The sequence below is a fragment of the Montipora foliosa genome, chromosome 6 (genome assembly GCF_036669935.1).
Source record: "Montipora foliosa isolate CH-2021 chromosome 6, ASM3666993v2, whole genome shotgun sequence".
NCBI classification, from domain to species: domain Eukaryota; kingdom Metazoa; phylum Cnidaria; class Anthozoa; order Scleractinia; family Acroporidae; genus Montipora; species Montipora foliosa.
The window spans coordinates 26320051-26332381 of NC_090874.1; positions in this window are offsets into that span (position 1 = coordinate 26320051).

Genomic DNA, 12331 nt, shown 5'->3' on the forward strand with positions numbered 1-12331 from the left:
ACTGACAACTGAGTATACAGTACTGCGCTGCGCTACCATAATTATAACTCTGTTTACACACATTGGCTGCACATGTTTGTTTAATATATAGAATAAGCATGCTAGTCTACGACAGTGAGTGGGTTATATTATCCCCTAGGGTAGGGTTGTAAAAGTATAGCTGGCAGCTGGCTGGTAAGAGTGATCATAATCATTTGCTGGCTACCAAGTATATCATTTTAGAAAGAAATCAATGGCAAAATCAACAACCTACTACAACAATACAAAGCTGCCTACCTAAAAATTTAACTGTTAACAGTGACATTATAATCCTGCCTGGGTGATCAGTACTCTGATCACTAAGCTGTTATAGTGAACTGTCAGAGCAATAATTGTCGAAAGGATCAACAACATCATCACCCAGCAGTTGAGCTGGCTCAAACCAAATGGACTGCTCGATTTGAGTCTTAAATTAGTCACTTGAAGTGGTCTCATTTAATTAACATGGTGCTGAAAACAAATTAGGTCAAATTCTAATTTATTTCAATGCATAGTGGATCTATAAATTATTATATACTAAATATCTTTTTCAAATTAAGCCTAGTAAAGAGCAATGGTCTTCCACTAACTGTCTGTGATTTTCTAATACTTGAAAACTGAAGCAAAAATAACTTTCTTTTTGATCTGTTCTCCCGAGTATTGTTAAGATCAAAGTTCTTGAATGCTCCAACTGGGACGATTAATCTGCCCCAAGAAACACATGGCAAGACCATGTTTGGAAACTTCAGGTCAGATATATAACATTAAATACGGTATACACATAACTCAGACTAGTATAATATTTTGCCTTTGCAGAAATGACCGACGCACACATACAAAAATTATCTTGACCAAGCTTAAAACCATCAAATAATGTAAAGTAAAAGAGTACATGAAAAACAGAAGAGGAAAACAGGAAAATTAGTGGCTTAATTTGTGTGCTTCATTTAATCTTATTAAGCTGCTCAGGTGGTGTCAACTATATATCTATGCATGGGCTGATATATAATTATGGTAACTATGGATAGATATCATGGGCACTTCCCGTTTCTTAAAATGCTAAAGGAGAATGCTATTTTTCATTAAATTCAGCTTTTTTCGACAAGCTACGACTTAAAACCAGTACACCATCATGATTGATGATGCCGAGTCTTAATTGAGAGTACCTGCCACTATAATGACCATATATTACATAACATACAATAATTGTTTTTTTCCTCTGTTTGCTTTATTTTCTTTTTGTCAAAATCAATGTATGCTTTTTAATGTTTCAGGTTGGTACTGAGTTCCTATGGAAAACAGAGAGACTCTCTGCAGTTGGAGCAAAAGCTGGGGCAAAGGGAAAGAGCCAGAAAAATGTGAAGCACAAAAATGCATGTTCACATAGTCTCTCTGCCCCCTGATCACCACCCATACTTTCACAAACTCCTTCTGCCCTGTCTTCAACACACATGCATTCACTCACTCCTTTTTCCCCATCGTCATCACCCATACGTTCACACCCTCCTTCTGCCCCATCGTCACCATCCACACTAATGGGCACGAGTTTTGCATGTACACTGTCCGTGCCACCTACACAAAACAGTACTAAATCAGTTATCACACCTTGCATTGGGCACAGAGGATATGTTAACATGCCTGTGGAATCCTTTACAGCTGCAACAGTCACAAGCAAGCGGATGCACAAAGCAAAAAAACCTGTTGATGTGTAAATTTAAACTGCCACATAATGATCAAAAATTAATTGTCTATAAAAGATCCATTTTTTCAAATTTTTGTACACAATAGGTCTTCTTCGATATCCTGCCAAATTTCTATCTATAAACTAACATTTAAACTCTTGTTTTTTGACCTTTCTATAAATTTATGGCTGCCATTAAATGAATTTTCCTTGTTCCTAGTCTTGGTTCAGAATTTGAGAAAATGATGTCATTGGGGTGGGTCGCACTAGGGAAATTTTGACCAAATTTGTGTTTGTTCAACATTAAAATCTGTCATCACACCACGTTTTCTTATGCCACCGGTGGTGTTTTACAAATTTCTGAAATTTCAGAAATTTCGCAAAAACTTCAAAGATATCAAAGTGTATGGGTGGAGCAGGCACATTTTGAAAAAATCGGAAAAAAACAAGACACCGCTTCCTGAGCTGTCAACGCCAGTCACTGGACCCAGATATGACCTGCAGTTAAATTATTCAATCGGCGGGAATTTTAATATTCAACCGCCGGGATCGTTCCCAATGCAAAATTTTCCTCATTTTCACCCTACACTGGCTGGACCGATCTCAGATCAAGCGAGACCCAGCGGAATTTTGTCTAATCGACCTGATAGTCCAGCAGGTGTGGTTACTGACAGGGATAGCCCAACCAGCTCCAGATCATCAGAAGATTTGCAAGAAATACAGAAGAAACAATACGATAAATGGCCGCAAGAAGAACAAAGGGCTCTAGTAAGTTTATGGGCAGAACGTCATGAGCTACTAGAGAGCAAAGACGCGTGAAAAATGTGGGAAGAAATTGCGCGCGAGTTAAATCGCAAGTTTGGAACCAAGTGCAAAGACGATAAATGTAAAAAAGATGATGAATTATCTCATCGAGGGGTACAAAATCGCCATCTGTCTTCTATGAAGAAATGCATGCTGTTCTCACCTGCAGGGATGTAGTAACATTACAACACGTGGCGGAAGCCGTGACAAGTGAAGCAAGCGCCGCTAACAAGTCCGCCGGTCAAGAAACAAGCCCAGAAGCTAGAACTGGTTGCGAAAAGAAGATCCGAAGAAAAAGATGAGGAGAGAGAGCTTATTAAATCTTCCATGGCAGGGATGGATACGCATCGACAAGACATGAACAAGCTCACGGAAAATTTTACCACAGTACAACAACAACACGAATTTACTAGTAGGGGCCCTGACTACTTTTCTGCAAAATAACGCTAACAACAAATAACTGATGGAATTGATATCAATGATTCTGGATTTCGTAGTCTCAAAATACATTTTTTGAATGTTGCGACCTTGTTTATTGGAAATGCGTTCATGTATAATCTAATATTATTTATACATTGTTGCTGTTTCCGATTCAAACATTATTGACTCCGTTGATTTCTTACGACGTGTCAGTGGACGTTTATATCGTTACAGTTTTTGGATTTATGTTTATAGACATGATATATTCAGTTTTACAATAGCATGTCATGTTCATAGAAATTAATTTTAATTACAGTTAATTTTTTGAAGAGTAAAAATGTGATCATAAAATCAGCATGACAATGTTTTTGGAGCCAAACAAACTGAAACTAGTGGAATAAAATATTCACGTTCACATCAACATTTAAAGAAAATCTTTTAGGATTTCCCTAATGTCCTCTCTATCGCAGATTACATTCGGAGCTTGATCTCCAGGGCCGCTATCATTGTTTCCTTCATCTTCTTCCCATTCCTCGCCATTTCGAATACAGATGTTCTTTAAGACTGCACACGCTATGGCAGTACGTATTGCAAAACTTATTCCACTATCAAATCGTTTTAGAAGTATTCTCCATCTATTTTTAAGTATTCCAATGGCACATTCAACCTTTACCCTTCCAGGTGATAGTTCTTTGTTAAATGTTATTTCTCTCGGGTCTCATGTGCCTTCTGGATACGGTTTCATTAGCCAGGGGGAAAGAGGGTAAGCACTGTCACCTAAGAGGTACCGACCTATTTCATTGCCATTCACATTTAGAGTAGGCTGGATTAGGATGTCTCCCTGTCCTGATTTTTGAAAAATAGTAGTTCGCCTTAATACACGTGCATCGTGCATGGTCCCAGGAAATCCACAAATGAAGTCGATGAAAATCTTTCTGCCGTCAACAATAGCCTGTATTATGAAGTTGTGCTGTTGATATCTACTAAAACAATCCGGTGCACTTTTTGTTAGGTGCCTTTATTCTAACATGCGAGCCATCAATTAACATAAGTTATGAAGGGATTTTGTTGATTGTCTCACTGATAATGATCAAAACAAAGTTTCTTCCAAGAAACTTACCCAGTTAAAGACTAGAGTGCTAAAACCATACCCTATTTAAGACCAAAAATGGCCAGTTTGATACCCTCTATTTATGACCAAAATGGCTGGAAAACCCCATAAAAGGGAGTACCCCTCCCCCCTCCCACCCAGGTCTACAGTATAGCTTTGAAAGCATTATTATTGTTGAATTTTTTTAAAGCTGTTCAGTTCAAATCTGGCACCAGGACTCAACTTTCAGGAAAATTTCTTGGGCCCAGCTGGTCCCTATTAGTTTACAGATTTAGCTGCCAGCAAAACTGTTTCCGTTAAACGAAAGAAAAGTTAGTTCACAGCGAAAAAAATTTGATTGCATTATGTTGGCAACTCTTATGGTCACCATGTTACATATGCATGTTTGACATTTTACAGAAACAGAAAGTGATAACAAAGCTTGAAAAGTTGAAGAGTTGAATGCTTAAATTTTACGTTATTTAACAAGGTAACAAAAGCTTTTCGGAGCGGTCTGTACTGGAGCTGGATAAGAAAATCTAGACCGCTGCAACACACACCATTAACTTCTCAGATTCAAAGATTTAGGATTCGAAACTGCTGAGAAGCTGGAGAAAAAAACTAATGTGTGTTAACACTTTTTACTTTCATGTTGGTGTAAAACTATATCCATATATTGCCCAATAACCAAATGTGGCTGTTATTGATATATTTAGATTTAGATTTGGACAAAATTTTGAAAAATTTCATTCTTGGAATGTTCCCTTCTAATATACTGGCTTGATCATTATGTCACCAGCTAGCTATATAAAAGAACTATTTGTTATCAGTGGTGTGTTACTATATACATATATATATATATATATATATGGAGCTATAGAGGGAGTACAGAGCTTTCAGTGCAATTGCAAACATAACTGACAGTATATGTAACGCCAATTTCATGTACATCGATCATGATGTTTACCTGGTCTTTTTTGATGTACTACTAAATTTTAACATTTAATAATGCTTGATGTTTTGACCAACTTTTGTAAATTGTCCAGTCACGTGGTGCATGTGGTGGCACTGCAGTGGCTTGAGTGCATTCTCTCGATGAGAACTAAACTAATGAAGTAGTTAAATGACAAGCAAAGTTTGACTGGTATAGAGATGATTTAAAAGGAATAACAACTTCTTACAAAGGTAAGATAAATGTGATGATACAATGACAATTAATTAGTTGATTACACGTATATAATCTTCCACAATATGAGCATCAAATCCATAATACACAATTTAAGGTCTAGTCTAGCTATTGCTCATACAGATGGAATATTATCAAGCTCACCATGCATGTGTGGATCAATCAGTAAATATAAGGTAAGGGTGATTATATTGAAGCCTATAGTAGTTTAAAAAATAATCATGTGCATACATTGCATACATTGTACACATGTAGTCAGGTCATTTGAGACAGTGAATGTAACTGATACACTGCATGGAAACTTGCCAAGTTCGCTTCGAACTTGGGAATTTCATTACGCAACTGTCAATCAAATGGCAAACTTTGAAACAAACTTGGGAATTTTGCGCCGAACTTCATGGGAATGTGGTGAAGTAATTTCACCATTGCTCTTGGTTGTTGTTTTGAAATGAGTGCCTTCACCATGCAAGGAAAGGCAATTCCAAGTTTTGTCCGGCACAAAACTAAAAATTAGAATGGAACTACTATCTCAAATAGGAAAGGAACTGAGACTTCCAAAACAAACCATTTCTAAAATTGTTGATATTTTTGTTCCCAGAGGGAATATTGAAGACAACAAAGAGGAAATAGCACTCGGTCAGACAGCGCGTGCTGAATGACGTGAACATTTATATGCTATCTTGTTTAGACTTCCTGAAATATGAATCATTACGCTTATGTGTTGAGTTAACATTTGTTGGAAAAGGGAGATATTTCAAAAAGATAAGCTTAACTCAGGTTTACTTCTTGTATTCGGTTGAAAGATGTGCTAGAATAACGTTTTGCTGGGAATGAGCCATTATCATTTCTAAATTTGCTGGCTGGACATCTCATATAACTGGCAAAAGGCAATGACAGAAGTTCTTTCCTGGCTGGGATTATGGTCCTCAATAAAGTTGCTTGCTGGCAAAAGGGATACTATGGACTCAAACTTGCCAGCGCTGAGGAGCACCTACTTTTTTCCCACGAAAGTTAATTATTAAGAAAGTATCGCTTGACAGTTGTCAGTTTGTTGTTTGGCAGAAAAATAAACCTTTTTCAAAAATTTGGTCGTTGAGCTCTCCTGAAAATAATTAACATAAATTAGCTTATAGAAACAATCTGTTTACCTCAATGCATACATGTATGTTAGTTTATGGTTAAGGAGGCCTCCCGCTGAGCAGGCATATGGAATAAAGCCCTTCAATTTAATAAAATTTCACCAGAAAAGTGGAATTTATTCAACCACTTGGTTATTTGATGAGATTTTTCCTGTAACTTTCTATTTTATGAAGACACGATTGATCATCACAGTGTAGTCCACAATAAATTATGGTCATTATGCACATTAGTAAGCAGCTGTGAAATTTATATCGTTTTTCTGCACAGTTCAAAAATATATAGTCTTTCATGTATTCACTTGTTTCCTTGTTTGATACTGGTAAATTCCAGTCATATGGTAATTTCTGTTAGGCTTTATTTATTTTAAAACATAATTCCTTGAATCCATGTTTAGGTGGTTGAATTTTGCCCACAGTTGAAGGGTCAACTGCATTGTGTCAAAACTGCACTCAGTATGTCCCTTGTCAACCATCCCAATTATTTGCGCCGAAGTGGCAAGATACAGGTGTGAAAATTTACTTCTGTAGATCATGCTAACCCCAAAACACTTAAACCCCTCAAAAGAGTATTGTAGTAGTTTGTTCAAGATTTGTTATTAATCAATTATTAATTGCAGTAATTATTGGACCTTGTGTGTAAAAATTAGGGAGTAATTTCGCTCGTAAATATTTCATATTACAATATTGGCATTGCCCAGTTTTGAAACTATACCTCCTGATTATTCTCTGAATTTTGCTCCACATGGTCCAATTAATTGTACCACTCAAGATAGCTACATCTGCTCCTGGCTTAAGATGCCACCTCGAGGAGAACTATTTCACTAGCCTGTGCATGCTGAGTGCTGCATTCTAATGTCTTAATTTTGGCAACAGATGGTGTTAAGTTGTCACTTGCAATAAATTGGGGTACATTAAAAGTTTGTTAGAATGTAATTGACTGGGTTAAATAACTGAACTGCAAATTTCATGTTGATCTGAATATTTAGTCAATTCCCAACCTGTGAACTTTTCTTTATTTTCCTCAGCAGTGTCAGTCTCCTCAGTAGGGTTGTAAAAGTATAGCTGGCAGCTGGCTGGTAAGAGTGATCATAATCGTTTGCTGGCTACCAAGTATATCATTTTAGAAAGAAATCAATGGCAAAATCAACAACCTACTACAACAATACAAAGCTGCCTGCCTAAAAATTTAACTGTTAACAGTGACATTATAATCCTGCCTGGGTGATCAGTACTCTGATCACTAAGCTGTTATAGTGAACTGTCAGAGCAATAATTGTCGAAAGGATCAACAACATCATCACCCAGCAGTTGAGCTGGCTCAAACCAAATGGACTGCTCGATTTGAGTCTTAAATTAGTCACTTGAAGTGGTCTCATTTAATTAACATGGTGCTGAAAACAAATTAGGTCAAATTCTAATTTATTTCAATGCATAGTGGATCTATAAATTATTATATACTAAATATCTTTTTCAAATTAAGCCTAGTAAAGAGCAATGGTCTTCCACTAACTGTCTGTGATTTTCTAATACTTGAAAACTGAAGCAAAAATAACTTTCTTTTTGATCTGTTCTCCCGAGTATTGTTAAGATCAAAGTTCTTGAATGCTCCAACTGGGACGATTAATCTGCCCCAAGAAACACATGGCAAGACCATGTTTGGAAACTTCAGGTCAGATATATAACATTAAATACGGTATACACATAACTCAGACTAGTATAATATTTTGCCATTGCAGAAATGACCGACGCACACGTACAAAAATTATCTTGACCAAGCTTAAAACCATGAAATAATGTAAAGTAAAAGAGTACATGAAAAACAGAAGAGGAAAACAGGAAAATTAGTGGCTTAATTTGTGTGCTTCATTTAATCTTATTAAGCTGCTCAGGTGGTGTCAACTATATATCTATGCATGGGCTGATATATAATTATGGTAACTATGGATAGATATCATGGGCACTTCCCGTTTCTTAAAATGCTAAAGGAGAATGCTATTTTTCATTAAATTCAGCTTTTTTCGACAAGCTACGACTTAAAACCAGTACACCATCATGATTGATGATGCCGAGTCTTAATTGAGAGTACCTGCCACTATAATGACCATATATTACATAACATACAATAATTGTTTTTTTTCTCTGTTTGCTTTATTTTCTTTTTGTCAAAATCAATGTATGCTTTTTAATGTTTCAGGTTGGTACTGAGTTCCTATGGAAAACAGAGAGACTCTCTGCAGTTGGAGCAAAAGCTGGGGCAAAGGGCCAGAAAAATGTGAAGCACAAAAATGCATGTTCACATAGCCTCTCTGTCCCCTGATCACCACCCATACTTTCACAAACTCCTTCTGCCCTGTCTTCAACACACATGCATTCACTCACTCCTTTTTCCCCATCGTCATCACCCATACGTTCACACCCTCCTTCTGCCCCATCGTCACCATCCACACTAATGGGCACGAGTTTTGCATGTACACTGTCCGTGCCACCTACACAAAACAGTACTAAATCAGTTATCACACCTTGCATTGGGCACAGAGGATATGTTAACATGCCTGTGGAATCCTTTACAGCTGCAACAGTCACAAGCAAGCGGATGCACAAAGCGAAAAAACCTGTTGATGTGTAAATTTAAACTGCCACATAATGATCAAAAATTAATTGTCTATAAAAGATCCATTTTTTCAAATTTTTGTACACAATAGGTCTTTTTCGATATCCTGCCAAATTTCTATCTATAAACTAACATTTAAACTCTTGTTTTTTGATCTTTCTGTAAATTTATGGCTGCCATTAAATGAATTTTCCTTGTTCCTAGTCTTGGTTGAGAATTTGAGAAAATGATGTCATTGGGGTGGGTCGCACTAGGGAAAATTTTGACCAAATTTGTGTATGTTCAACATTAAAATCTGTCATCACACCACGTTTCCTTATGCCACCGGTGGTGTTTTACAAATTTCTGAAATTTCAGAAATTCCGCAAAAACTTCAAAGATATCAAAGTGTATGGGTGGAGCAGGCACATTTTGAAAAAATCGGAAAAAAACAAGACACCGCTTCCGGAGCTGTCAACGCCAGTCACTGGACCCAGATATGACCTGCAGTTAAATTATTCAATCGGCGGGAATCGTTCCCAATGCAAAATTTTCCTCATTTTCACCCTACACTGGCTGGACCGATCTCAGATCAAGCGAGACCCAGCGGAATTTTGTCTAATCGACCTGATAGTCCAGCAGGTGTGGTTACTGACAGGGATAGCCCAACCAGCTCCAGATCATCAGAAGGTTTGCAAGAAATACAGAAGAAACAATACGATAAATGGCCGCAAGAAGAACAAAGGGCTGTAGTAAGTTTATGGGCAGAACGTCATGAGCTACTAGAGAGCAAAGACGCATGAAAAATGTGGGAAGAAATTGCGCGCGAGTTAAATCGCAAGTTTGGAACCAAGCGCAAAGGCGATAAATGTAAAAAAGATGATGAATTATCTCATCGAGGGGTACAAAATCGCCATCTGTCTTCTATGAAGAAATGCATGCTGTTCTCACCTGCAGGGATGTAGTAACATTACAACACGTGGCGGAAGCCGTGACAAGTGAAGCAAGCGCCGCTAACAAGTCCGCCGGTCAAGAAACAAGCCCAGAAGCTAGAACTGGTTGCGAAAAGAAGATCCGAAGAAAAAGATGAGGAGAGAGAGCTTATTAAATCTTCCATGGCAGGGATGGATACGCATCGACAAGACATGAACAAGCTCACGGAAAATTTTACCGCAGTACAACAACAACACGAGTTTACTAGTAGGGGCCCTGACTACTTTTCTGCAAAATAACGCTAACAACAAATAACTGATGGAATTGATATCAATGATTCTGGATTTCGTAGTCTCAAAATACATTTTTTGAATGTTGCGACCTTGTTTATTGGAAATGCGTTCATGTATAATCTAATATTATTTATACATTGTTGCTGTTTCCGATTCAAACATTATTGACTCCGTTGATTTCTTACGACGTGTCAGTGGACGTTTATATCGATACAGTTTTTGGATTTATGTTTATAGACATGATATATTCAGTTTTACAATAGCATGTCATGTTCATAGAAATTAATTTTAATTACAGTTAATTTTTTGAAGAGTAAAAATGTGATCATAAAATCAGCATGACAATGTTTTTGGAGCCAAACAAACTGAAACTAGTGGAATAAAATATTCACGTTCACATCAACATTTAAAGAAAATCTTTTAGGATTTCCCTAATGCCCTCTCTATCGCGGATTACATTCGGAGCTTGATCTCCAGGGCCGCTATCATTGTTTCCTTCATCTTCTTCCCATTCCTCGCCATTTCGAATACAGATGTTCTTTAAGACTGCACACGCTATGGCAGTACGTATTGCAAAACTTATTCCACTATCAAATCGTTTTAGAAGTATTCTCCATCTATTTTTAAGTATTCCAATGGCACATTCAACCTTTACCCTTCCAGATGATAGTTCTTTGTTAAATGTTATTTCTCTCGGGTCTCATGTGCCTTCTGGATACGGTTTCATTAGCCAGGGGGAAAGAGGGTAAGCACTGTCACCTAAGAGGTACCGACCTATTTCATTGCCATTCACATTTAGAGTAGGCTGGATTAGGATGTCTCCCTGTCCTGATTTTTGAAAAATAGTAGTTCGCCTTAATACATGTGCATCGTGCATGGTCCCAGGAAATCCACCAGTGAAGTCGATGAAAATCTTTCTGCCGTCAACAATAGCCTGTATTATGAAGTTGTGCTGTTGATATCTACTAAAACAATCCGGTGCACTTTTTGTTAGGTGCCTTTATTCTAACATGCGAGCCATCAATTAACATAAGTTATGAAGGGATTTTGTTGATTGTCTCACTGATAATGATCAAAACGAAGTTTCTTCCAAGAAACTTACCCAGTTAAAGACAAGAGTGCTAAAACCATACCCTATTTAAGACCAAAAATGGCCAGTTTGATACCCTCTATTTATGACCAAAATGGCTGGAAAACCCCATAAAAGGGAGTACCCCTTCCCCCTCCCACCCAGGTATACAGTATAGCTTTGAAAGCATTATTATTGTTGAATTTTAGTCTAGCTATTGCTCATACAGATGGAATATTATCAAGCTCACCATGCATGTGTGGATCAATCAGTAAATATAAGGTAAGGGTGATTATATTGAAGCCTATAGTAGTTTAAAAAATAATCATGTGCATACATTGCATACATTGTATACATGTAGTCAGGTCATTTGAGACAGTGAATGTAACTGATACACTGCATGGAAACTTGCCAAGTTCGCTTCGAACTTGGGAATTTCATTACGCAACTGTCAATCAAATGGCAAACTTTGAAACAAACTTGGGAAATTTGCGCCGAACTTCATGGGAATGTGGTGAAGTAATTTCACCATTGCTTTTGGTTGTTGTTTTGAAATGAGTGCCTTCACTGTGCAAGGAAAGGCAATTCCAAGTTTTGTCCGGCACAAAATTAAAAATTAGAATGGAACTACTATCTCAAATAGGAAAGGAACTGAGACTTCCAAAACAAACCATTTCTAAAATTGTTGATATTTTTGTTCGAAGAGGGAATATTGAAGACAACAAAGAGGAAATAGCACTCGGTCAGACAGCGCGTGCTGAATGACGTGAATATTTATATGGAGGTTTGTAAAACTACCAATCCCAGTATTTACAGCAGTGAAATCCAAAACAAACTGGTAGAGAATAAAGTTTCAGTGTTTGCCCAAAAATGTCTCGGCGCGTTCATCGATCATCCACAGCTTAACGCAAGATCTTGGTTTATATTCTTTCAAGAAGTTCAGCGTTATTCCACAGGAATCATTGATTCTTGTCGTTGAAAATGAAAATATACTTATCCAGTATTTAGCAGCTTGTGAGGACAACGCATTTTTGTGATAAGTGTTCAGTGTTCATTCCCACAAAGTTTGCCATGAAATTCCAAAGTTCGTTTCAAAGTTTGCCATTTG